We start from the raw sequence: 25,484 nt of genomic DNA, 5'->3' as shown, positions 1-25,484 counted from the left end.
TTAGGCACCACCTCATTCGGTAGCGCTCTTGTTCTCTCACTCTTCTTTTCAAGTCTTCGTTTTCTTTAAGCAGCAGTTCATTCGCATTTGCCAGTTTAACAACTTTCAGTTTGCAATCAGCTATCTCTGCAGCGTTAAACTCTACAGCCTTAGCCAAGCTGGCAACCATAGCTGCACTTTGTCTGTTTTGTTCCTTGATATCCTCCAGTTGTGCTTCAAATTTTTTGTCAAGTCCCATAATGGCTTCAAAAATAGTTTTATTGGAGATATCATCTTCCTTCGCTGAAGATTTTGTTCTTTTCTTTCCTCTGGCGGTTGTTTTCGTCTCCCTGTGAGGTGTCATGCCGAGCAGATGTCAGAATTGAGTTCAAGCAAAGTTGACTCTTTTGGTGATTACAGTTTGTCCGGGCGGGCTGTGCGTCTTATTTCATCTGCAGACACGTCGTTGGATGAGGAACAGCTCATGTTGGCATCAGTGGCAGTCAGGATGGCGGCATCTTCCAGAGGGAAGGTCAGGTCGCTGGTCTCTCTGAGCAGGACGCTGTCCACCAACAAGCCCGGTTCCACGGCTGGAGATTACCCTCCTCCGGCTGAAGCCCCCGCTTTTCCCCCGAACAGCGAGCCAGCCGCGGCGCCTCACCCAAAAGCAGCGGCTGCTCCGTGCTCCTCTTCCCCAGTCAGGGCAGCCAGTTTGTGGGCATGGGCAGAGGACTTTTGAAATACCCCAACATTAAAGAAATGTTCACCATAGCCCAGAAGATCCTGGGTTACGACCTGCTGTCTCTGTGTCTGGAGGGCCCCGAGGACGAGCTGCAGAAAACCCCAAAGTAAGTGCCAGATAAATGTCTGGAAAAGGACAATAACTGCAGGTCCTGCCTTCTTAAATGTGGCCATTTTATCTTTTAAAAAAAAAAAAATACTGCTACAGTAATATTAATTTATATTTAAAATGTGCGCACATTATGTATGAAGGTGTGGATGAATGATGCTTGTTGTAAGAAAGCATTTTGAGTGCCCAGTAGAAGAGCATCTTTCAAATGCAAAGTTTCTCATTTCAACTTTAATTACTGCACATGATTAAGGCGATAAGAGTAAATAAGGCTTCCAACAGTGGTTATTTCTTATTATCATATCTTATTTTTATTGGTTTTATCAGTAGATTGTTGTTTCACTCCCACCAAAAACATCACCGTAAATAATCTTCTGATTCTGAATGACCATTTAAAAAAATAAACAAATTGTTCTGAGTTAATTTCAGTTACGGATGTATCAGTGACGTAAATGATATATTGGTCATAATCGGGAGGCTGTTACATTTTTATTTTTTTTTTACTTGTTTTGACTTGTCTTTCTTTGCAGAAGGTAGAAAGATTTCTTTTTGGGGGTTTTTTGTGCATTTGTTAGCAAGAAGAGGCAGTCGCTTATTAAGCTTAACGCAGGAATGCTTTACAAACATTCAGAGATGGACTTACACACTTGCTTTACTTCTCTCGGGGATAACTTTGTCGGAGATGAAATGCCAGGTTGCTAGCGAAGCTCCAAATGCTATCCAGACCACCGACAGGTCCCGCATGCCACAGCCGCTATATCACGTGATGCATACTGCTCCGACGTGCTAACGTTCTGAGGTGAGTTACGGCATGTTGCAAGTTTTGCGAGGTGATTTCGTGATATTTAATGGATCGGATTACATTTTTTATTTTTCTCCGATATCCGATCCAGTAATTTAGGTCAGTATCGGACCGATACCGATACGTAATATCGGATTGGTCCATCTCTAATTTATATAATGTCAATACTATCAAATTTATTCTGATTTATGTTTATTTATGTTCTTAGGGCTGCGCTCTTCTGGACAGAGATCTCTGATGTTGTTCCTGGGATCTGCTGGAGCCGCTCACCTAGCTTGGGAGTCACCAAACCGAGTGTTCCAATTACCACTGGGACCACTGTTACCTTAACCCTCCACATCTTCTCGAGCTCTTCTCTGAGCCTTTGGTATTTCTCAAGCTTCTCGTGCTCCTTTTTCCTGATGCTGTGCAGGGTGTACCCTGCCTCTCGCCCTATGACAGCTGGGATAGGCTCCAGCGCCCCCGCGACCCTGAAAAGGATAAGCGGAAGCAAATGGATGGATGGATGGATGGATGAATTTCAAATAAGCTCAATGTTTGTTTATTGTGCTTTAGTTATTTGTTGGCATTAGTTTATTTGTAAAATGATCCCATGCAATACAATTCTACTGTACTGCATTCTTTTTTGTTATTTTTATTCATCAGTCATCAACAACAAAGTTTGTTTTGTTTGTTTGGGGAATGTATTTTTTCGATCTGTTAGTTTTTGCAAATAAAAAAACTTTTAGTTTTTGTATTTCTATTTCAGATAACAGAGAAGCATATTTTTAACATAACTGCTGTGTACTGTAAACAATCGCTTTCAAGCACATTCACAGATCATTACGTTGTGGTTTATGAGCACTAGTGCTAATCATTTAAACAAGTAAATGGCCTGCATTTGTATAGCGCTTTTCTAGTCCCTAAGGACCCCAAAGCGCTTCACACTACATTCAGTCATTCACACACTGGCGATAGCAAGCTACATTGTAGCCACAGCTGCCCTGGGACGCACTGACAGAGGCGGACACTGGCGCCACCGGGCCCTCTGACCACCACCAGTAGGCAAACATGGGGTTAGTATCTTGCCCAAGGATATTTGGCATGCAGCCAGGAGGCAGCCTGGGATCAAACCACCAACCATCTGATTAGTGGCTGACCTGCTCTGCCACCTGAGCTACAGCCACCCAATAGTAAAATACTTAAAACACATTCAAGTATTCTTGACAGAATTGCAGTGTGCAGAAAAGACACTGAGTAAATACTGTATATTTCCTTCCCATGAGTATTATGTCAGTCAGTTTGATCGTCATCATTTTTACAAATGATAGAAAAATATATACCATAATAATACAATAGCTACAATAAATCACACCGTGTTCTTAAAAATGGTTGTAAAAGAATCAAACATTTATCACTAGTGTCCTTATCCTCACACTTCTATATTTTCCTTCTGCCTTAAAAATATGTTTCTGAATAATCAAAGCTAAATGTAAATGAAGATGGTGTAGAAGCTCTAAACTAGCTTCAGTATAGCTTTATATATATTTTTTAAACTGCATGTTAACTACACTTTTTTTTAAATGATAAGTTAAACTGCTGTTGGACAGTTAGACCTGTGAGTAGTATCTATAAAATTTCTGTTATTAAGAATAGCTTGCAGCAACATATAATACTATATGTTGGATAGTTTGGTTTATGTGATCTGTTCGGGCTGATGTGAGTAAATGAGATGTACATATTTCAGTGCTTTCCTCTTTATGCCTTTAATAATGAAGATTAAAAAGGATTTAAAAATGGAGGATTTAGTGTTTAATAGCACATTACAGGGTTTCTTTTATGGGTCTTTTTTTTTTTTTTTTTGCATGTGAAAGTTTCTAAAAAAGCAGAAGTACTAATGAGGAGGTTTTTGTCACTGTCTAAATCACTGTGGTACAGCTGCACTGGCAGAGTCATCCCATGTCTGACAGTAATACACTGCAGAGTCTCCTGTCTCTGCTCGCTTGATAATGAACTGGTAATCAATGTTTGATGAGGACTTAGAGTTGAATCTGTCTGAGGAGAATCCTGTTCCAAAGCTGGGTGAGCTGCTAGAATGATAAAATCTTAGAACATACTGAGGAACCGTTCCAGGAACTTGTTTATACCATCTAACAGAATTCCCATCATCTCTCTCTATGTTACAGTTGAGAACAACTTCTTGACCTGGAGAAACTGTGTGGACAGCAGGTGTTTGGGTCAACACAATCACTGCATCAACATCTGCCAGGAAACACAGAAAAAATAGAAGTTTAAAGTTTAGCTCTAAATATGGACTAAAAAATGGAATAAGAAGATCTTACATGTTAGAGCAGTGATGAGAGTGCAGAAGGTCCACAGCATGTTGTCAGTGTGAGGTGTAAATGATCTTTAGTGTTTAGAGATGTGAGTAGGAGACGAGAGCTGGAGCTTATAAAGAGGAGAGGCAAACTAAAGGAGGAGGAGATTAAAGAAAACTACTTTCACTCATAGATTAAATGATTCATGAGCAGTTTCACATTGTTGTTCATTGTTGTTTCCGATTCATATTCATCATTCATGCTCAAGTCTGTCATAAAATAATATTGTTGAAAAAGTTGTTGTAGCTGTTAGTGTGGCTCTCATTTTGGCCTTCTGTTGCTGTAGCCCATCTGCTTCAAAGTCAGATGTACGGTGCTCCCAAACATGCTCTTCTGCATAGCTTGTTTTGAAACATTGCACCAAAAACTGCTGCTCGCTGGATATTTTCTCATTTGAGTCCTCCATCCCTGTAAACCCTATGGCCGAGTGGTTAAGGCGTTGGACTTAAGCTCCAATGAGCGCATGCTCTCGTAGGTTCAAACCCCACTCCTGGTATAATTTGGAGCCTCATGACTGGTAAACTGAAATGTATCTATGGGAGCAACAATGATCAATAGGAGTTTTTAGGAATTTGCTGTGAGCAATATCCCCCCACCCAGTCACCCCCAAAAAAGCTGGGATGAAAGACAAATGAGAGGTCTGTGCCAAGGTCGCCCCCTCTCAGTCTTACTGTACATGTTATATGTAGAACCGTTGGCTTGTGCAATTAGGGAAAGCCCAGACATAACAGGAATACAGTTACCGGGAGGAGAAACATTAAAAATTTAACAGTATGTAATTATCATATTATGAAAACAATTATAACGCCAAGAAAGTTATAAAAATGAATTGAAGACGCTCCGTCTCAACGACCGCTGATTGGACTGCAGGCGACCACGTGATTTTGAATCTCATTAACCGGCATGCGCTGACCGGCGTTTCAGAAACTAAAGTGTCGTCATATATGTGGCGCCGTTTAAAAACTGAAACATGCCGACCATAGTTATATTGTGATGTTTCGGAGGTAAAACGTCAGTAAAACATCGACCTGTCCTCTACCATTTGTTAGAAGGCGACTGTGTTCTTCATTGTAACCATGAGTTAGAGTTGCAGTAAGCAGAATGAGTCGTTTCTGTCGTGCGATATGTGGGTATCGCTTCTCGGCCTTTTGGCTAAGATCAAGTGTAGTATCTGTTCTTATCAGTTTAATATCTGATACGTCCCCTACCCGGGGACCATATATTAAATTGATTTTTGGAGCAGGGAGATGGAATAGGGGCTTGCTCCGTCCACTCCACGCATCGACCTGGTATTGCAGTATTTCTAGGAACGGTGCACCCCTTGAAGCTGTGAAAAACAAATGGCATTTGACTCAACAGTTTGTGCAAAGAAATTTCTTATACGCTAGATATATGCGTGCGTCTGCATATCTGGACATTGTCTTCGTGTAATCTTCCAAGGTTAGTCAGACTGAAATCTTGCGACTTAATATTTGTGAATGACTTACATTTAACTATTACCACAATTACTAAATCCTGCCACTTGGACTGACACGTGGCTGGACACACACTTTCTATGGGAAATCAAAAAAATATGTCGTTTTCAACTGCAGTTACACTATTCTGGCTCCAATCCTGCAGTTACCTCTGTTGTCCACTAGAGACCAATAGAAGTCTTTAAAAACCGGAGGCTGCCATCTACAAGGACTCATGTTGATTATAGGTTTAACTCTTCTCTTTCTCTACATACTGCAGCTTTCTGTCCTCTGTGGCTGTAAATTACATCGTTTGAAAAAAAAAACCCACACAATTTTTTCTTGGCTTTTTAGCTAAAATCACCTGTATTGTCTGTTGTTTCCATTTGTGGATGGTTAATAGTGCAGAAGATTGTTTTTCTGTTTTCAGGATTACATGAAAACATTTTGGAACAGATCATTTTTGTATATAATAAATCTTAGGATAGTATTGGTTTTGATGATTTATAAAACAGCTGTGTGCCGTAGCCCTGGTAGTGTGGATCCTTAGTGTGTAAAGAGTAGATACCTCATGTAATATGTGTGAAGAAAAAAAAAAAAAAAATCTGTTCTTATCAGTTTAATATCTGATACGTCCCCTACCCGGGGACCATATATTAAATTGATTTTTGGAGCAGGGAGATGGAATAGGGGCTTGCTCCGTCCACTCCACGCATCGACCTGGTATTGCAGTATTTCTAGGAACGGTGCACCCCCTGAAGCTGTGAAAAACAAATGTCATTTGACTCAACAGTTTGTGCAAAGAAATTTCTTATACGCTAGATATATGCGTGCGTCTGCATATCTGGACATTGTCTTCGTGTAATCTTCCAAGGTTAGTCAGACTGAAATCTTGCGACTTAATATTTGTGAATGACTTACATTTAACTATTACCAGAATTACTAAATCCTGCCACTTGGACTGACACGTGGCTGGACACACACTTTCTATGGGAAATCAAAAAAATATGTCGTTTTCAACTGCAGTTACACTATTCTGGCTCCAATCCTGCAGTTACCTCTGTTGTCCACTAGAGACCAATAGAAGTCTTTAAAAACCGGAGGCTGCCATCTACAAGGACTCATGTTGATTATAGGTTTAACTCTTCTCTTTCTCTACATACTGCAGCTTTCTGTCCTCTGTGGCTGTAAATTACATCGTTTGAAAAAAAAAAACCCACACAATTTTTTCTTGGCTTTTTAGCTAAAATCACCTGTATTGTCTGTTGTTTCCATTTGTGGATGGTTAATAGTGCAGAAGATTGTTTTTCTGTTTTCAGGATTACATGAAAACATTTTGGAACAGATCATTTTTGTATATAATAAATCTTAGGATAGTATTGGTTTTGATGATTTATAAAACAGCTGTGTGCCGTAGCCCTGGTAGTAAAGATTTGAAAAAAAAAAAATAAATAAATAAATAAATCTGTTCTTATCATTTCGCACTTGATTCTTGGTCTTAGGCTAGGACTGCGACCCTCTCCTTTGGGTGTCTGGGCGGTGAAACCTTGGTTATTTATTGCAGCGGAAAGGTACGTAGTTTTTTATAGAAATTATTTGTTTGTATTGAAAACGTTTCCTTTTTAATCTTCTGTTGTGTGTTTGTAGCAGAGCAGTATATAGAGCACAAATAATGAGGGGGATATTTAAATTCATATGGGGGGGTTACGAGTATGTAAAAAGACTACAAATGTATCAAGAAATAGAAGATGGTGGGAAGGGGGTACCAAATGTCCCGTTGAAGTTAGATACAATGTTTTATACAAATGTGTGTACATTATTGAAACAGACTTATGTGCATAAATGTCAAATATTGCTATGGTTTTGGTTGGCGATACCATACCGTTTTTTGATAGGGTGGGAAAATAAGGGACCTAAGGCGGAGTTTAGACCAAAATATTTTCAGAGGATGGTGGGATGGGGAAAGAAACATCCGGAATGCAAAGAGGTGGATACAGTATTAAACCATAAACTTCTATACAAGAAAATGGTACGGAAAGCTAACCAAAATCAGGTACCGGTGAGTCCAGAAGTGTGGAAACTCACACAGGATAAGAGTTTTAAAAATGTCATAAAGGATTTTAATTGGATGCATTTACATAAAAGGCTACCCGTGAGGGTTACTATGTACGCACATAATTTGGGAAAACAGAAAAAGTGTCCGAGGGACAATTGTGTAAAAGAAGAAACAATTGAACATGTACTATGGGGATGCGAATACGCAAAAAAGGTATGGGAAGGGGTAAAGGGGAAGTATAAAGGTTTGGGGACGGTGACTTATGAAGAGATCACCTTCTTTGGGACTAAAGGTACAGAAAAAGAGAGATATAAAATACGTTGCATGTTGTTATCAATTGTTAAACTTAAGTTGTGGAGGGCAAGACAGAGTTGTATAATGGGGGGATACAAAGAGGGGGAAATTGGGACGATCAAGGCTATAGAAAGGGAATTTGAAAAGATATATTGGCATGAACTACAAAAATGGGGAATAGACACAATTAAGGACAGATGGAAAGATTTCTCTCCTTTTTTTGCTCTGAAGGTACCCAAAAGGTGGTGGTAGGTAAAGTGTAAGGAAAGGAGGAAGGGAAAAGGAGTAATGATAAGCTATACGTCAAATGAAAATGTCATATGAAAATGTTAATTAGTTTGTCATGAACGAATGTGGGGAAAAATGGAAATGTAAACTTGTCATTGTAAAGGAAATGGTAAAATGTTTTTGAATGATTGTGGAAAGAAAATAAAAGAAGTAAAAAAAAAAAAAAAAAAAAAAATCTGTTCTTATCAGTTTAATATCTGATACGTCCCCTACCCGGGGACCATATATTGAATTGATTTTTGGAGCAGGGAGATGGAATAGGGGCTTGCTCCGTCCACTCCACGCATCGACCTGGTATTGCAGTATTTCTAGGAACGGTGCACCCCCTGAAACTGTGAAAAACAAATGTCATTTGACTCAACAGTTTGTGCAAAGAAATTTCTTATACGCTAGATATATGCGTGCGTCTGCATATCTGGACATTGTCTTCGTGTAATCTTCCAAGGTTAGTCAGACTGAAATGTTGCGACTTAATATTTGTGAATGACTTACATTTAACTATTACCAGAATTACTAAATCCTGCCACTTGGACTGACACGTGGCTGGACACACACTTTCTATGGGAAATCAAAAAAATATGTCGTTTTCAACTGCAGTTACACTATTCTGGCTCCAATCCTGCAGTTACCTCTGTTGTCCACTAGAGACCAATAGAAGTCTTTAAAAACCGGAGGCTGCCATCTACAAGGACTCATGTTGATTATAGGTTTAACTCTTCTCTTTCTCTACATACTGCAGCTTTCTGTCCTCTGTGGCTGTAAATTACATCGTTTGAAAAAAAAAAAAAACCCACACAATTTTTTCTTGGCTTTTTAGCTAAAATCACCTGTATTGTCTGTTGTTTCCATTTGTGGATGGTTAATAGTGCAGAAGATTGTTTTTCTGTTTTCAGGATTACATGAAAACATTTTGGAACAGATCATTTTTGTATATAATAAAAAAGAAAAAAAAATCTGTTCTTATCAGTTTAATGTCTGATACGTCCCCTACCCGGGGACCATATATTAAATTGATTTTTGGAGCAGGGAGATGGAATAGGGGCTTGCTCCGTCCACTCCACGCATCGACCTGGTATTGCAGTATTTCTAGGAACGGTGCACCCCCTGAAGCTGTGAAAAACAAATGGCATTTGACTCAACAGTTTGTGCAAAGAAATTTCTTATACGCTAGATATATGCGTGCGTCTGCATATCTGGACATTGTCTTCGTGTAATCTTCCAAGGTTAGTCAGACTGAAATCTTGCGACTTAATATTTGTGAATGACTTACATTTAACTATTACCAGAATTACTAAATCCTGCCACTTGGACTGACACGTGGCTGGACACACACTTTCTATGGGAAATCAAAAAAATATGTCGTTTTCAACTGCAGTTACACTATTCTGGCTCCAATCCTGCAGTTACCTCTGTTGTCCACTAGAGACCAATAGAAGTCTTTAAAAACCGGAGGCTGCCATCTACAAGGACTCATGTTGATTATAGGTTTAACTCTTCTCTTTCTCTACATACTGCAGCTTTCTGTCCTCTGTGGCTGTAAATTACATCGTTTGAAAAAAAAAAAAACCCACACAATTTTTTCTTGGCTTTTTAGCTAAAATCACCTGTATTGTCTGTTGTTTCCATTTGTGGATGGTTAATAGTGCAGAAGATTGTTTTTCTGTTTTCAGGATTACATGAAAACATTTTGGAACAGATCATTTTTGTATATAATAAATCTTAGGATAGTATTGGTTTTGATGATTTATAAAACAGCTGTGTGCCGTAGCCCTGGTAGTGTGGATCCTTAGTGTGTAAAGAGTAGATACCTCATGTAATATGTGTGAATGAAAATCCATGGACTTTATAAGAGTCCTCCATTTATGGCTATGATCCTAACAAACAAGATTAATACGTTTCTTTCTCCTACCAATCTTCCTGTTTCCTAAAGGAACACGCATGCACACTATATATGCATCAGGATGGCCGAGTGGTTAAGGCGTTGAACTTAAGCTCCAATGAGCGCATGCTCTCGTAGGTTCAAACCCCACTCCTGGTATAATTTGGAGCCTCATGACTGGTAAACTGAAATGTGTCTATGGGAGCAACAATGATCAATAGGAGTTTTTAGGAATTTGCTGTGAGCAATATCCCCCCACCCAGTCACCCCCAAAAAAGCTGGGATGAAAGACAAATGAGAGGTCTGTGCCAAGGTCGCCCCCTCTCAGTCTTACTGTACATGTTATATGTAGAACCGTTGGCTTGTGCAATTAGGGAAAGCCCAGACATAACAGGAATACAGTTACCGGGAGGAGAAACATTAAAAATTTAACAGTATGTAATTATCATATTATGAAAACAATTATAACGCCAAGAAAGTTATAAAAATGAATTGAAGACGCTCCGTCTCAACGACCGCTGATTGGACTGCAGGCGACCACGTGATTTTGAATCTCATTAACCGGCATGCGCTGACCGGCGTTTCAGAAACTAAAGTGTCGTCATATATGTGGCGCCGTTTAAAAACTGAAACATGCCGACCATAGTTATATTGTGATGTTTCGGAGGTAAAACGTCAGTAAAACATCGACCTGTCCTCTACCATTTGTTAGAAGGCGACTGTGTTCTTCATTGTAACCATGAGTTAGAGTTGCAGTAAGCAGAATGAGTCGTTTCTGTCGTGCGATATGTGGGTATCGCTTCTCGGCCTTTTGGCTAAGATCAAGTGTAGTATCTGTTCTTATCAGGCGAGAAGCAATGCAGGATGGCGGCGGCGTCGGCCAATTTTCATGAGAGAAATACATGGATGCAAGGTACAAGAAATACTTTGAGATTCGAGTTGATGGAGAAAGAGGATGAGATTCATGACAGAATTAACTTCGGACGAAGGATCCTTTACGAGGCTTTAAAGATAAAGCCTGAGGAAATCTACTGCCTCCAGCAGAGTACGGCAAGTAAACATTATGATGTAACCCTTTGCACGGGAGAATGTGCGGAGGAGGTGAGAAGGAGATTTCACGGAGAAGAAAACGAAGAACTAAAGAAATATACGGTAACTCCTTTGTACAGAAATGATTATAGGATTTTAACGATCCATATGTATAACCCTTGGGTTTCGGAAGAGACAATTAAGTACTTCTTAGGAAGGTACGTCACAGTACTACCAGGAGTGCGCAAAATAAAGGATGGCTTAGGACTATGGACCGGAAAAAGACAATTCCGAGTTAAATTAAATGTGGATACGTCTACCGAGGACGGATATTGCCATCCACCCGCGGTATTCTCCATAGGAGCAGATAGGGGTTTCCTAGTGTATGCTGGGCAGCCCCAAGCGTGCAGAAAATGTGGCAGTACCGGACATAATGCGGACAGGTGTGAACAAATGAGGTGCAGGAGTTGCGGGAAGATAGGCCACATAACTAAAGACTGTAAGGAACCTAGAAAATGTCATTTGTGCGATTCAGAGACCCATATGGCAAGAGACTGTACTAGGCCAAGGTCATATTCTGAAGCGGCAGGAAATGAACATTACAGAAAATCGGATGCAGAAGCTGATATCGGAAAAAGAACACAGGAGGCGTCAACGGCTGCCGAAGATCACCTTAACGAGGAGAGAGCTGCGAGCAAGGAAGGCGGAGTAGAGCAGAGGAATAAGGAGGAAGGAACATTACGTGAATCGGACGCCGAGAGAGAGAAACAAGCAGAGGACGGACAGGTGTGGGCAGTAGTAGCGAAGCCGCGGAGAAAATCAGCAAAGAGGCGGAGAAAGGTGAGCTCAGGTGCTTCTCCAGAAGAGACAAAAACGGAAAATAAAGAGGATAGGGAGGAACGGATCGAGCAGGTGGAAAATACGGAGGGACATGTTTTGAGGGGTACACAGACTGAATGCATGCATACCCCCTTAAGTGACTTCACTAGTGATGGGGATACGGGGGAAGAGGCTGAAAGCGAAGAAAAATCGGAAGATTCTTTTATTAAGAACTTATTGGCGCAGGTTAATATGAAGAGTTAAAAATGGGGATACTGAAATAAAACTCCTATGGTTTTGATTTGTTTTGGTTTTGTTTTTGAGACCCCCTTTGTTTTTGTTTTTTTTTATTTATGTTTTAAGACATGGGAAACTTTCGAATAATAACATTAAATGTAAGGGGACTTAGGAATGCTCGGAAAAGAAAAATGGTTTATGAATTTTTGTTGTATTATAATTTTGATGTCTGCTTGTTGCAGGAAGTACATTTAAAAGATGAGGGGGATGTTGACCTCTTTACGAAGGAATGGAGAGGAGGTGAATCGGTCTGGAGTATAGGGGGAGTACATGGGACTGGGGTAGGAGTGTTATGTGGGAATAAAAGTATACGAATAAAGGACAGTTATACTTTAATACAGGGAAGGGTTATGGTTGTAGATGTGGAAAAAAGTGGGACACAAAACCGTATAATAAATGTGTATGCATATGTGGATCCCAAATTAAGAAGAGAACTTCTTTCAAAAATGGACACTTGTTTTATGACAAGGAAAAATATTTTTGTGGGAGGGGATTTCAACTGTTCACTGGAGAAAATAAAAACTTCGCTCCCTTTTAAGACCTTTATAAAAAAATACGGTTTAATAGATGTAATGGCCACACTACAAGAGAAAAGAGTGGGGTACACATGGAAGAACACAAGAGGGATGGAAAGTAGATTAGATTACATCTTGATAGAGAAAAAGTGTAAAATAAAACAAGGGAAAATAATACCGGCTTTGTTCACAGATCATCAAATGATAGTGGTGGATTTGGAGATAGAAGGAATAGATTATGGAAAAGGATACTGGAAACTGAATAACGAAGTACTTATGGAAAAAGAATATAAGGAAAGGTTTGCAGAGCTCTTCCCTTTATGGGAGGAGATGGAAAGCTTATATATAAATAAACTGGATTGGTGGGAGGATGTAAAAAACAAAATAAAAAAGTTCACGGTGGATTATTGTACGGAAAGGTCCAGCGTAAGGAAAGAGGAATTTCGTATATTGCAAAAAGAAATAGAATATACTTATACACTACAAAATGAAAAAGGAAACAACAAAAACATGGACGAGAAAATGGAAAGTTTAAGATTGAAGCAGGAAGAATTACTTGAAAGGAAGGCAAGGGCTGAAACATATAAGATAAAGCAGGAGGAGTATGAGGAGAACGAGAAATGTTCGGCCTTTTTCTTTAAAAAGATGAAAAGTAAGGAAAAAAAGGGAGTTATAATAAAACTAGAGAAGGATGGGAAAATGATAGAAGGGAAGGAAAATATGCTTAAAACGGCGAAGGAGTATTATGAGGTCTTGTTTAGAAAAGAAAAATTAGAGGGAGAAAAAGGGGATTTTTTCTTAAAGAAAATAAAAAAGAGATTAACGGGAGAAGAAAGCGACAGTTTAGAAGGGGAAGTTACAATAGGGGAGGCATATAAAGTATTAAAAGGAATGAAGGCAAACAAAGTGCCAGGGATAGATGGATTAACAAAGGAATTTTACGAAACTTTTTGGGGAATGGTGGGGATACATTTGTTGGGAGTTTTTAAGGAAATCATGGAGGGAAAGGAGATGACAGAGAGTATGAAGACGGGTGTGGTTTCTATTCTATTCAAGAAAGGTAACCCACAACAACTTGATAATTATAGACCGTTAACTATGCTATGTGTGGATTATAAGATCCTGAGTAGGATATTGGCAAATAGACTCGCGGGAGTAATGATGCAAATAGTGGAGAAGGATCAGACGTGTGGGGTCAGGGGGAGGCAAATGTCTTGGAACGTGCAACTACACAGAGACATACTCACATACGTTAGAGATAGAAATTTGCCAGCACTATGTGTGAGCCTAGATCAACAAAAGGCCTTTGATAGGGTAGATTATGATTTTTTGTGGAGGGTAATGCAGTATATGGGCTTGGGAGAGAAATTTAAAAAATGGGTAAAAAATTTATACAACGGCATAAGTCTGAAAATAAAAGTAAATGGATTCCTTACAGAAAAAGTGTATCAAACAAAGGGTTTGAGGCAAGGATGTCCATTATCTGTTGTTCTTTATGTACTGTATGTTGAACCTTTGGCTTGCGCAATAAGGGAAAGCCAGAGAGTAAAAGGGATTCCGATGCCGCGGGGGGAAGTTTTAAAGATATCGCAGTATGCGGACGATACAGTATTATATCTGGCAGATGATGATAGTTTAAAGGGTGCGATAGAAATTTTAGATATTTATGAAAAAGCGACTGGATCAAAGATAAATAAAGAGAAGTCGATGTATAAATATTTGGGGACATGGGAGGGTAGAAGAGATAATATCTGTGATTTTACTTTGTGCCAAGGCCCAATGAATATTTTAGGAATCACCTTTGGAAATAAGGAAGGAGATGAGCTTAGCAATTGGAAAAAAAGGTTAAGTGCGGTAGAAAAGAAGCTGGGCCTTTGGAAAGCAAGGAAATTAACAATTACGGGGAAGGTTCTGATTATAAAGAGTGAGGTGGTGCCGAAGTTATTACATCTGGCCTATGTGTTTCCGATGCCTCAGATCTACAGAGCGCAAATAACCAGAGCGATATTTAAATTTATTTGGGGGGGTTATGAGTATGTCAAAAGAACGCAAATGTATCAAGAAATTGAAGATGGTGGGAAAGGGGTACCAAATGTCCCTTTGAAGTTAGACATAATGTTTTATGCAAATGTATGCAAGCTATTGAAACAGAACTATGTCCATAAATGTCAAATATTGTTATGGTTTTGGTTAGCGATTCCATACCGTTTTTTGATAGGGTGGGAAAATAAGGGACCAAAGGCGGAAACTAGACCAAAATATTTTCAGAGGATGCTGGGATGGGGAAAGAAACATGCTGAATGTAAAGAGGTGGATACCGTACTAAACCATAAACTTTTATATAAGAAAATGGTATGGAAAGCTAATTATAACCAGGTACCGGTGAGTCCAGAAGTGTGGAAATGTGCACAGGATAAGACCTTTAAAAATGGTTTGAAGGATTTTAATTGGATGCATTTACACAAAAGGTTACCCGTGAGGATCATCATGTACGCACATAACTTGGGAAAACAGAAAAAGTGTCCGAGGGACAACTGCGTAGAAGAGGAAACAATAGAACATGTACTTTGGGGATGCGAATACGCAAAAAAGGTATGGGAAAGGGTAAAGGGGAAGTATAAAGGTTTGGGCACGGTGACTTATGAAGAGATTACCCTTTTCAGGGCTAATAGCATAGAAAAAGAGAGATACAAAATACGTTGTATGTTGTTAACAATTGTAAAAATGAAATTGTGGAAGGCAAGACAGAGTTGTATAACGGGAGGATATAAAGAGGGGGAAATAGGTACGACTAAAGCTGTAGAGAGGGAATTTGAAAAGACATACTGGCATGAACTACAAAAATGGGGAATAGACACGATCAAGGATAGATGGAAAGATTTCCCTTCCTTCTTTACTGCGAAGGCACCTAAAAAGTGGTGGTAGGTAAAGAGTAAGGAAGGGAGAAAGGGAAAAGGAGCAATGAAAAGCAATAAGTTATATGAATATGTTACATGAAAATGATTGGTTTGCGATGAATGAATGTGGGAAAGAAATGAAATGTAAATATGTCTTTGTAATGGAAATGGAAAAAGTTTTTTGAATTGTTGTGGAAAGAAAATAAAAGAAGTAAAAAAAAAAAAAAAAAAAATCTGTTCTTATCAGTTTAATATCTGATACGTCCCCTACCCGGGGACCATATATTAAATTGATTTTTGGAGCAGGGAGATGGAATAGGGGCTTGCTCCGTCCACTCCACGCATCGACCTGGTATTGCAGTATTTCTAGGAACGGTGCACCCCCTGAAGCTGTGAAAAACAAATGGCATTTGACTCAACAGTTTGTGCAAAGAAATTTCTTATACGCTAGATATATGCGTGCGTCTGCATATCTGGACATTGTCTTCGTGTAATCTTCCAAGGTTAGTCAGACTGAAATCTTGCGACTTAATATTTGTGAATGACTTACATTTAACTATTACCAGAATTACTAAATCCTGCCACTTGGACTGACACGTGGCTGGACACACACTTTCTATGGGAAATCAAAAAAATATGTCGTTTTCAACTGCAGTTACACTATTCTGGCTCCAATCCTGCAGTTACCTCTGTTGTCCACTAGAGACCAATAGAAGTCTTTAAAAACCGGAGGCTGCCATCTACAAGGACTCATGTTGATTATAGGTTTAACTCTTCTCTTTCTCTACATACTGCAGCTTTCTGTCCTCTGTGGCTGTAAATTACATCGTTTGAAAAAAAAACCCCACACAATTTTTTCTTGGCTTTTTAGCTAAAATCACCTGTATTGTCTGTTGTTTCCATTTGTGGATGGTTAATAGTGCAGAAGATTGTTTTTCTGTTTTCAGGATTACATGAAAACATTTTGGAACAGATCATTTTTGTATATAATAAAAAAGAAAAAAAAAATCTGTTCTTATCAGTTTAATATCTGATACGTCCCCTACCCGGGGACCATATATTAAATTGATTTTTGGAGCAGGGAGATGGAATAGGGGCTTGCTCCGTCCACTCCACGCATCGACCTGGTATTGCAGTATTTCTAGGAACGGTGCACCCCCTGAAGCTGTGAAAAACAAATGGCATTTGACTCAACAGTTTGTGCAAAGAAATTTCTTATACGCTAGATATATGCGTGCGTCTGCATATCTGGACATTGTCTTCGTGTAATCTTCCAAGGTTAGTCAGACTGAAATCTTGCGACTTAATATTTGTGAATGACTTACATTTAACTATTACCAGAATTACTAAATCCTGCCACTTGGACTGACACGTGGCTGGACACACACTTTCTATGGGAAATCAAAAAAATATGTCGTTTTCAACTGCAGTTACACTATTCTGGCTCCAATCCTGCAGTTACCTCTGTTGTCCACTAGAGACCAATAGAAGTCTTTAAAAACCGGAGGCTGCCATCTACAAGGACTCATGTTGATTATAGGTTTAACTCTTCTCTTTCTCTACATACTGCAGCTTTCTGTCCTCTGTGGCTGTAAATTACATCGTTTGAAAAAAAAACCCCACACAATTTTTTCTTGGCTTTTTAGCTAAAATCACCTGTATTGTCTGTTGTTTCCATTTGTGGATGGTTAATAGTGCAGAAGATTGTTTTTCTGTTTTCAGGATTACATGAAAACATTTTGGAACAGATCATTTTTGTATATAATAAAAAAGAAAAAAAAATCTGTTCTTATCAGTTTAATGTCTGATACGTCCCCTACCCGGGGACCATATATTAAATTGATTTTTGGAGCAGGGAGATGGAATAGGGGCTTGCTCCGTCCACTCCACGCATCGACCTGGTATTGCAGTATTTCTAGGAACGGTGCACCCCCTGAAGCTGTGAAAAACAAATGGCATTTGACTCAACAGTTTGTGCAAAGAAATTTCTTATACGCTAGATATATGCGTGCGTCTGCATATCTGGACATTGTCTTCGTGTAATCTTCCAAGGTTAGTCAGACTGAAATCTTGCGACTTAATATTTGTGAATGACTTACATTTAACTATTACCAGAATTACTAAATCCTGCCACTTGGACTGACACGTGGCTGGACACACACTTTCTATGGGAAATCAAAAAAATATGTCGTTTTCAACTGCAGTTACACTATTCTGGCTCCAATCCTGCAGTTACCTCTGTTGTCCACTAGAGACCAATAGAAGTCTTTAAAAACCGGAGGCTGCCATCTACAAGGACTCATGTTGATTATAGGTTTAACTCTTCTCTTTCTCTACATACTGCAGCTTTCTGTCCTCTGTGGCTGTAAATTACATCGTTTGAAAAAAAAACAAAACCCACACAATTTTTTCTTGGCTTTTTAGCTAAAATCACCTGTATTGTCTGTTGTTTCCATTTGTGGATGGTTAATAGTGCAGAAGATTGTTTTTCTGTTTTCAGGATTACATGAAAACATTTTGGAACAGATCATTTTTGTATATAATAAAAAAGAAAAAAAAATCTGTTCTTATCAGTTTAATGTCTGATACGTCCCCTACCCGGGGACCATATATTAAATTGATTTTTGGAGCAGGGAGATGGAATAGGGGCTTGCTCCGTCCACTCCACGCATCGACCTGGTATTGCAGTATTTCTAGGAACGGTGCACCCCCTGAAGCTGTGAAAAACAAATGGCATTTGACTCAACAGTTTGTGCAAAGAAATTTCTTATACGCTAGATATATGCGTGCGTCTGCATATCTGGACATTGTCTTCGTGTAATCTTCCAAGGTTAGTCAGACTGAAATCTTGCGACTTAATATTTGTGAATGACTTACATTTAACTATTACCAGAATTACTAAATCCTGCCACTTGGACTGACACGTGGCTGGACACACACTTTCTATGGGAAATCAAAAAAATATGTCGTTTTCAACTGCAGTTACACTATTCTGGCTCCAATCCTGCAGTTACCTCTGTTGTCCACTAGAGACCAATAGAAGTCTTTAAAAACCGGAGGCTGCCATCTACAAGGACTCATGTTGATTATAGGTTTAACTCTTCTCTTTCTCTACATACTGCAGCTTTCTGTCCTCTGTGGCTGTAAATTACATCGTTTGAAAAAAAAAACCCACACAATTTTTTCTTGGCTTTTTAGCTAAAATCACCTGTATTGTCTGTTGTTTCCATTTGTGGATGGTTAATAGTGCAGAAGATTGTTTTTCTGTTTTCAGGATTACATGAAAACATTTTGGAACAGATCATTTTTGTATATAATAAAAAAGAAAAAAAAAATCTGTTCTTATCAGTTTAATGTCTGATACGTCCCCTACCCGGGGACCATATATTAAATTGATTTTTGGAGCAGGGAGATGGAATAGGGGCTTGCTCCGTCCACTCCACGCATCGACCTGGTATTGCAGTATTTCTAGGAACGGTGCACCCCCTGAAACTGTGAAAAACAAATGGCATTTGACTCAACAGTTTGTGCAAAGAAATTTCTTATACGCTAGATATATGCGTGCGTCTGCATATCTGGACATTGTCTTCGTGTAATCTTCCAAGGTTAGTCAGACTGAAATCTTGCGACTTAATATTTGTGAATGACTTACATTTAACTATTACCAGAATTACTAAATCCTGCCACTTGGACTGACACGTGGCTGGACACACACTTTCTATGGGAAATCAAAAAAATATGTCGTTTTCAACTGCAGTTACACTATTCTGGCTCCAATCCTGCAGTTACCTCTGTTGTCCACTAGAGACCAATAGAAGTCTTTAAAAACCGGAGGCTGCCATCTACAAGGACTCATGTTGATTATAGGTTTAACTCTTCTCTTTCTCTACATACTGCAGCTTTCTGTCCTCTGTGGCTGTAAATTACATCGTTTGAAAAAAAAAAAACCCACACAATTTTTTCTTGGCTTTTTAGCTAAAATCACCTGTATTGTCTGTTGTTTCCATTTGTGGATGGTTAATAGTGCAGAAGATTGTTTTTCTGTTTTCAGGATTACATGAAAACATTTTGGAACAGATCATTTTTGTATATAATAAAAAAGAAAAAAAAATCTGTTCTTATCAGTTTAATGTCTGATACGTCCCCTACCCGGGGACCATATATTAAATTGATTTTTGGAGCAGGGAGATGGAATAGGGGCTTGCTCCGTCCACTCCACGCATCGACCTGGTATTGCAGTATTTCTAGGAACGGTGCACCCCCTGAAGCTGTGAAAAACAAATGGCATTTGACTCAACAGTTTGTGCAAAGAAATTTCTTATACGCTAGATATATGCGTGCGTCTGCATATCTGGACATTGTCTTCGTGTAATCTTCCAAGGTTAGTCAGACTGAAATCTTGCGACTTAATATTTGTGAATGACTTACATTTAACTATTACCAGAATTACTAAATCCTGCCACTTGGACTGACACGTGGCTGGACACACACTTTCTATGGGAAATCAAAAAAATATGTCGTTTTCAACTGCAGTTACACTATTCTGGCTCCAATCCTGCAGTTACCTCTGTTGTCCACTAGAGACCAATAGAAGTCTTTAAAAACCGGAGGCTGCCATCTACAAGGACTCATGTTGATTATAGGTTTAACTCTTCTCTTTCTCTACATACTGCAGCTTTCTGTCCTCTGTGGCTGTAAATTACATCGTTTGAAAAAAAAAAACCCACACAATTTTTTCTTGGCTTTTTAGCTAAAATCACCTGTATTGTCTGTTGTTTCCATTTGTGGATGGTTAATAGTGCAGAAGATTGTTTTTCTGTTTTCAGGATTACATGAAAACATTTTGGAACAGATCATTTTTGTATATAATAAATCTTAGGATAGTATTGGTTTTGATGATTTATAAAACAGCTGTGTGCCGTAGCCCTGGTAGTGTGGATCCTTAGTGTGTAAAGAGTAGATACCTCATGTAATATGTGTGAATGAAAATCCATGGACTTTATAAGAGTCCTCCATTTATGGCTATGATCCTAACAAACAAGATTAATACGTTTCTTTCTCCTACCAATCTTCCTGTTTCCTAAAGGAACACGCATGCACACTATATATGCATCAGGATGGCCGAGTGGTTAAGGCGTTGAACTTAAGCTCCAATGAGCGCATGCTCTCGTAGGTTCAAACCCCACTCCTGGTATAATTTGGAGCCTCATGACTGGTAAACTGAAATGTATCTATGGGAGCAACAATGATCAATAGGAGTTTTTAGGAATTTGCTGTGAGCAATATCCCCCCACCCAGTCACCCCCAAAAAAGCTGGGATGAAAGACAAATGAGAGGTCTGTGCCAAGGTCGCCCCCTCTCAGTCTTACTGTACATGTTATATGTAGAACCGTTGGCTTGTGCAATTAGGGAAAGCCCAGACATAACAGGAATACAGTTACCGGGAGGAGAAACATTAAAAATTTAACAGTATGTAATTATCATATTATGAAAACAATTATAACGCCAAGAAAGTTATAAAAATGAATTGAAGACGCTCCGTCTCAACGACCGCTGATTGGACTGCAGGCGACCACGTGATTTTGAATCTCATTAACCGACATGCGCTGACCGGCGTTTCAGAAACTAAAGTGTCGTCATATATGTGGCGCCGTTTAAAAACTGAAACATGCCGACCATAGTTATATTGTGATGTTTCGGAGGTAAAACGTCAGTAAAACATCGACCTGTCCTCTACCATTTGTTAGAAGGCGACTGTGTTCTTCATTGTAACCATGAGTTAGAGTTGCAGTAAGCAGAATGAGTCGTTTCTGTCGTGCGATATGTGGGTATCGCTTCTCGGCCTTTTGGCTAAGATCAAGTGTAGTATCTGTTCTTATCAGTTACAAGGCGAGAAGCAATGTAGGATGGCGGCGACGTCGGCCAATTTTTCGGAGAGGAATACATGGTCGTATGGAACGAGGAATACCTTGAGATTCGAACTAATGGATAAAGAAAAGGATTTCCATGACAGAATTAATTTCGGACGAAGGATTCTTTATGATGCATTGAAGGTACAACCAGAGGAAATCTACTGCCTCCAGCAAAGCACGGCAAGTAAGCACTATGACGTGACTTTTTGCACGGGAGAGTACGCGGAGGAGGTGAGAAAGAGATGTGGTACAGAAGAAAATGAAGAACTAAAAAAATATATGGTAACCCCGTTATACAGGAACGATTATAGGATTTTAACGGTGCACATGTATAATCCCTGGGTTACAGAAGAGACCATTAAGTACTTCCTGGGGCGGTACGTTACAGTGCTCCCAGGGGTACGAAAAATAAAGGACGGGCTAGGCCTATGGACTGGAAAAAGACAGTTTCGGGTAAAACTTAAAATGGATATGACAACGGAAGATGGATACTGCCACCCGCCTGCAGTGTTTTCCATCGGAGCAGACAGAGGTTTTTTGGTGTATGCAGGACAGCCACAAGCATGCAGAAAATGCGGCAGTACGGGACATAATGCAGACAATTGTGAGCAGGTGAGGTGTAGGAGCTGCGGGAAAAATGGCCATATCACAAGAGACTGCAAAGAGCCTAGAAGGTGTCACTTATGTGGCTCAGATACACATATGGCAAGAGATTGCACTAGGCCCAGATCATATTCGGAAGCAGCTAAAGCAGGGACCGAGGTAGAGCGGTATGAAGAAACGGATATAGGAACAAATATTGGGGAAAGCGCACAAGAGGCGCCACCAGCAGAAAGGAATCAGACTAATGAGGAAGAAGGGGGGGGGGGAGAGGATGGGGCCGAACAAGGAAAAGAAGAAGGCGATAAGATGGGGGAGAAAAATGGGGAGAAGCAGTGCGAAGAAGGACAAATATGGGAAGTGGCAGCTAAGCCACGAAGAAAGTCGGCCAAAAGGCGTAGGAAAGTGAGCTCGGGAGTCCCTCCAGGAGAGACTAATTTGAAAGAAGGTAAAGGAGAGCGGATGGAAGAGGGAGGGGAGATGGGAGCGTATGTGTTGAGAGGGACGCAGACTGAATGTATGCACACACCAATGAGTGATTTAACGAGTGATGGAGACGTTGAAGAAGAAGAAGTAGAAAGTGAAGAAAAATCGGAAGATTCATTTATAAAAAATTTGCTGGCGCAAGTCAACATGGACTAATAAGGGAGGGGAAAATGGACGACAGAGGTTTTTCTTTTTTTTTCTTTTTTGGCTCTAATTTTCTAAAGTTTTCCTTTTTTTCAGGGGATATGAAGATCAAAAAGACAACTAGGAGATGGTATCTGTTTTTTCTTTTGTTTCTTTGTTATAAAATTATTAAGTGCCCTCTGCTTAGGTGTATAGATACCCCTTTTTTTACTACAAAATGGTGAGGTTCCGAATAATTACGTTAAATGTAAGGGGGTTAAAAAATGCCAGAAAAAGACAAATGGTATATGAATTTCTGTTGTTTTATAATTTTGATGTATGTTTATTACAGGAGGTACATTTGAAGGACGAGAAGGATGTTGTTATTTTTTCGGAGCAGTGGAGGGGGGGTGAATCGGCATGGAGTATAGGAGGAGTATATGGGACAGGGGTGGGAGTGTTGTGTGGAAATAAAAGTATAAAAATAAAAGAAAGTTATACGGTGATACAGGGAAGAGTGATGGTGGTAGATGTAGAAAAAAACGGGGTCCAAAGCCGGATAATAAATGTGTATGCACATGTGGATCCAAAACAAAGAAGAGAACTCCTTTTGTCGATGGACACTTGTTTTATTACAAGGAAAAATATTATAGTGGGAGGGGATTTTAATGTATCTTTAGAAAAAGAAAAATTTTCTCTCCCATTAAAGACATTTATAAGACAATACGGGTTAACGGATGTTATGGGCAGACTTCTGGGGAAAAAAGTAGGGTATACATGGAGGAATACAAGGGGGGTACAGAGTAGGTTGGACTATATTTTGATAGATAAAAAGTGTAAAATTAAAGGGGGAAAAACGATCCCGGTTCTACTCACGGATCACCAGGCGGTAGAGGTGGATTTGGAGATAGAAGGGATGGAATACGGGAAGGGATATTGGAAATTAAATAATGAGGTGTTAAAGGAAAAAGATTATAGGGATAAATTTTTAGAGATCTTCCCTTTATGGGTGAAAGTAAAAGAACTTTATGGAAAAAAAGGGGATTGGTGGGAGGATGTAAAATGCAAGATAAAAAAATTTACGATAGAATATTGTACAGATAGATCTAAACGTAGAAAAGAAGAATTTAATATGTTACAAAAAGAGATAGAACATATTTACGTTATACAAAAGGAGGGGAAGGAAAAAAATGTAGATTTGAAAATTGAAGACTTAAAGGTGAGGCAAGAAGAGTTATTAGAGAGGAAGGCAAGAGCAGAAACATATAAATTAAAACAGAAAGAGTATGAGGAAGATGAAAGGTGTTCCGCATATTTTTTTAAAAAGATGAAAAGTAGGGATAAAAGGGGGGTTATAGAGAAATTGGAAAAGGATGGGAAGGAGATTATAGGGAGGGAAAGCATGTTGGGGGTAGTAAAAGAATATTACGAGGATTTATTTAGAAAAGAAAAAGTAGGGACAGAAAAAAGAGATGTTCTTTTGGGGTCATTAAAGAGGAGATTAGTAGAGGAAGATAGGGAGTTTCTGGAAAGGGAAATAACGATGGAAGAGGCATATAAGGTGGTAAAGGGAATGAAGGTAAATAGGGTACCAGGAATAGATGGATTAACGAAAGAATTTTATGAGGTATTTTGGGGAGTGATAGGGTTACATTTGTTGGAGGTCTTTAAAGAAATATTAGAGGGGGAAGAGATGGCGGAGAGTATGAGGACGGGTGTGATTTCGTTATTATTTAAGAAAGGGAATCCTCATTTACTTGATAATTATAGACCGCTCACTATGTTATGTGTAGATTATAAGATTTTAAGTAAGATAATTGCAAATAGATTGGTAGGGGTAATGTCGGATATAGTGGGAAGTGATCAAACGTGTGGGGTGAAGGGGAGACAAATTTCATGGAATATACAATTACATAGAGACATACTTGCATATGTAAAGGATAGAAAAATGGCGGCAATCTGTGTAAGTTTAGACCAACAAAAGGCATTTGATAGGCTAGATTACGAAATTTTGTGGGAGGTAATGATTAAGATGGGCTTGGGAAAACAATTTATAAGGTGGGTGAGGATCCTTTATAAAGAGATATATTCAAAAATCAAATTGAACGGGTTCCTCACGGAAAAAGTTCATCAAGCGAGGGGGTTGAGACAAGGGTGCCCGTTATCGGTGGTACTCTATGTATTATATGTTGAACCATTGGCTTGTGCGATTCGGGAGAATAAAAGAGTGAGGGGGATAATGATGCCGGGGGGGGAATGTTTGAAAATATCTCAATATGCGGATGATACTATACTATATTTAGCGAACGACGATAGTTTAAGAGAAGTTGTGGAAATATTAAAAATATATGAAGAAGTTACAGGATCAAAAATAAATAAGGAAAAGACAAAATATAAGTACTTGGGGACGTGGGAAGGTAGAAGGGAAAATATTTGTGATTATACTTTGTGTGAAGGTCCTATGGACATTCTAGGAATTTCTTTTGGGAATAAGGAGGGCGATGCTATTTGGAACTGGAAGGGGAAGATGGCAGAGGTGGAAAGGAAATTACGACTATGGAAAATGAGGAAGCTTACAATTACTGGGAAGGTGTTAGTGATAAAGAGTGAGGTGGTGCCGAAATTATTGTATCTAGGCTATGTGTTCCCGATGCCACAAGTATTTAGAGCACAAATAATGAGGGGAATATTTAACTTTATATGGGGAGGTTACGAGTACGTAAAGAGAGTACAAATGTATCAGGAGGTTGCCGATGGGGGAAAAGGGGTACCGAACATTCCGTTAAAGTTAGATACGATTTTTTATGCAAATGTGTGTACGCTGTTAAAGAAGCCATATATTCATAA

At 39.3% G+C, this 25,484-nt stretch overlaps 10 non-coding genes and 4 pseudogenes across 10 annotated transcripts; all 14 read left to right on the top strand.

Moving 5' to 3' along the window:
* The first annotated feature begins 5,120 nt into the window (after positions 1 to 5,120).
* On the top strand, positions 5,121 to 5,311 carry LOC147312688 (U2 spliceosomal RNA). The gene has a single exon (XR_015125241.1). It is a non-coding gene; the product is annotated as a U2 spliceosomal RNA (small nuclear RNA).
* Positions 5,312 to 6,006: 695 nt separating this feature from the next.
* Positions 6,007 to 6,199, top strand: LOC147312687 (U2 spliceosomal RNA). The gene has a single exon (XR_015125258.1). It is a non-coding gene; the product is annotated as a U2 spliceosomal RNA (small nuclear RNA).
* A 1,994-nt stretch (positions 6,200 to 8,193) lies between these two features.
* Positions 8,194 to 8,408, top strand: LOC147312686 (U2 spliceosomal RNA; annotated as a pseudogene).
* Positions 8,409 to 8,999: 591 nt separating this feature from the next.
* LOC147312685 (U2 spliceosomal RNA) lies at positions 9,000 to 9,186 on the top strand. Its single transcript, XR_015125255.1, has one exon. It is a non-coding gene; the product is annotated as a U2 spliceosomal RNA (small nuclear RNA).
* Positions 9,187 to 10,035: 849 nt separating this feature from the next.
* Positions 10,036 to 10,118, top strand: trnal-uaa (transfer RNA leucine (anticodon UAA)). Its single transcript has one exon. It is a non-coding gene; the product is annotated as a tRNA-Leu (tRNA).
* A 636-nt stretch (positions 10,119 to 10,754) lies between these two features.
* LOC147312683 (U2 spliceosomal RNA) lies at positions 10,755 to 10,888 on the top strand (annotated as a pseudogene).
* A 4,801-nt stretch (positions 10,889 to 15,689) lies between these two features.
* Positions 15,690 to 15,902, top strand: LOC147312682 (U2 spliceosomal RNA; annotated as a pseudogene).
* A 587-nt stretch (positions 15,903 to 16,489) lies between these two features.
* LOC147312681 (U2 spliceosomal RNA) lies at positions 16,490 to 16,677 on the top strand. Its single transcript, XR_015125247.1, has one exon. It is a non-coding gene; the product is annotated as a U2 spliceosomal RNA (small nuclear RNA).
* A 587-nt stretch (positions 16,678 to 17,264) lies between these two features.
* LOC147312680 (U2 spliceosomal RNA) lies at positions 17,265 to 17,451 on the top strand. The gene has a single exon (XR_015125254.1). It is a non-coding gene; the product is annotated as a U2 spliceosomal RNA (small nuclear RNA).
* Positions 17,452 to 18,042: 591 nt separating this feature from the next.
* On the top strand, positions 18,043 to 18,229 carry LOC147312679 (U2 spliceosomal RNA). The gene has a single exon (XR_015125253.1). It is a non-coding gene; the product is annotated as a U2 spliceosomal RNA (small nuclear RNA).
* A 587-nt stretch (positions 18,230 to 18,816) lies between these two features.
* LOC147312678 (U2 spliceosomal RNA) lies at positions 18,817 to 19,004 on the top strand. Its single transcript, XR_015125249.1, has one exon. It is a non-coding gene; the product is annotated as a U2 spliceosomal RNA (small nuclear RNA).
* Positions 19,005 to 19,593: 589 nt separating this feature from the next.
* Positions 19,594 to 19,780, top strand: LOC147312677 (U2 spliceosomal RNA). Its single transcript, XR_015125252.1, has one exon. It is a non-coding gene; the product is annotated as a U2 spliceosomal RNA (small nuclear RNA).
* An 847-nt stretch (positions 19,781 to 20,627) lies between these two features.
* trnal-uaa (transfer RNA leucine (anticodon UAA)) lies at positions 20,628 to 20,710 on the top strand. Its single transcript has one exon. It is a non-coding gene; the product is annotated as a tRNA-Leu (tRNA).
* Positions 20,711 to 21,346: 636 nt separating this feature from the next.
* On the top strand, positions 21,347 to 21,462 carry LOC147312675 (U2 spliceosomal RNA; annotated as a pseudogene).
* Positions 21,463 to 25,484: the final 4,022 nt, after the last annotated feature.

Source organism: Aulonocara sp. 'chitande type north' Nkhata Bay, linkage group LG15 (genome assembly GCF_057382095.1).
Source record: "Aulonocara sp. 'chitande type north' Nkhata Bay isolate Kocher_YH1m ecotype deep benthic linkage group LG15, A_spYH_male_GT1.1, whole genome shotgun sequence".
Classification (NCBI taxonomy): Eukaryota; Metazoa; Chordata; class Actinopteri; order Cichliformes; family Cichlidae; genus Aulonocara; species Aulonocara sp. 'chitande type north' Nkhata Bay.
Note: the sequence above shows the minus strand (reverse complement) of the source record. Positions and strands in the feature narration are given on the sequence as shown.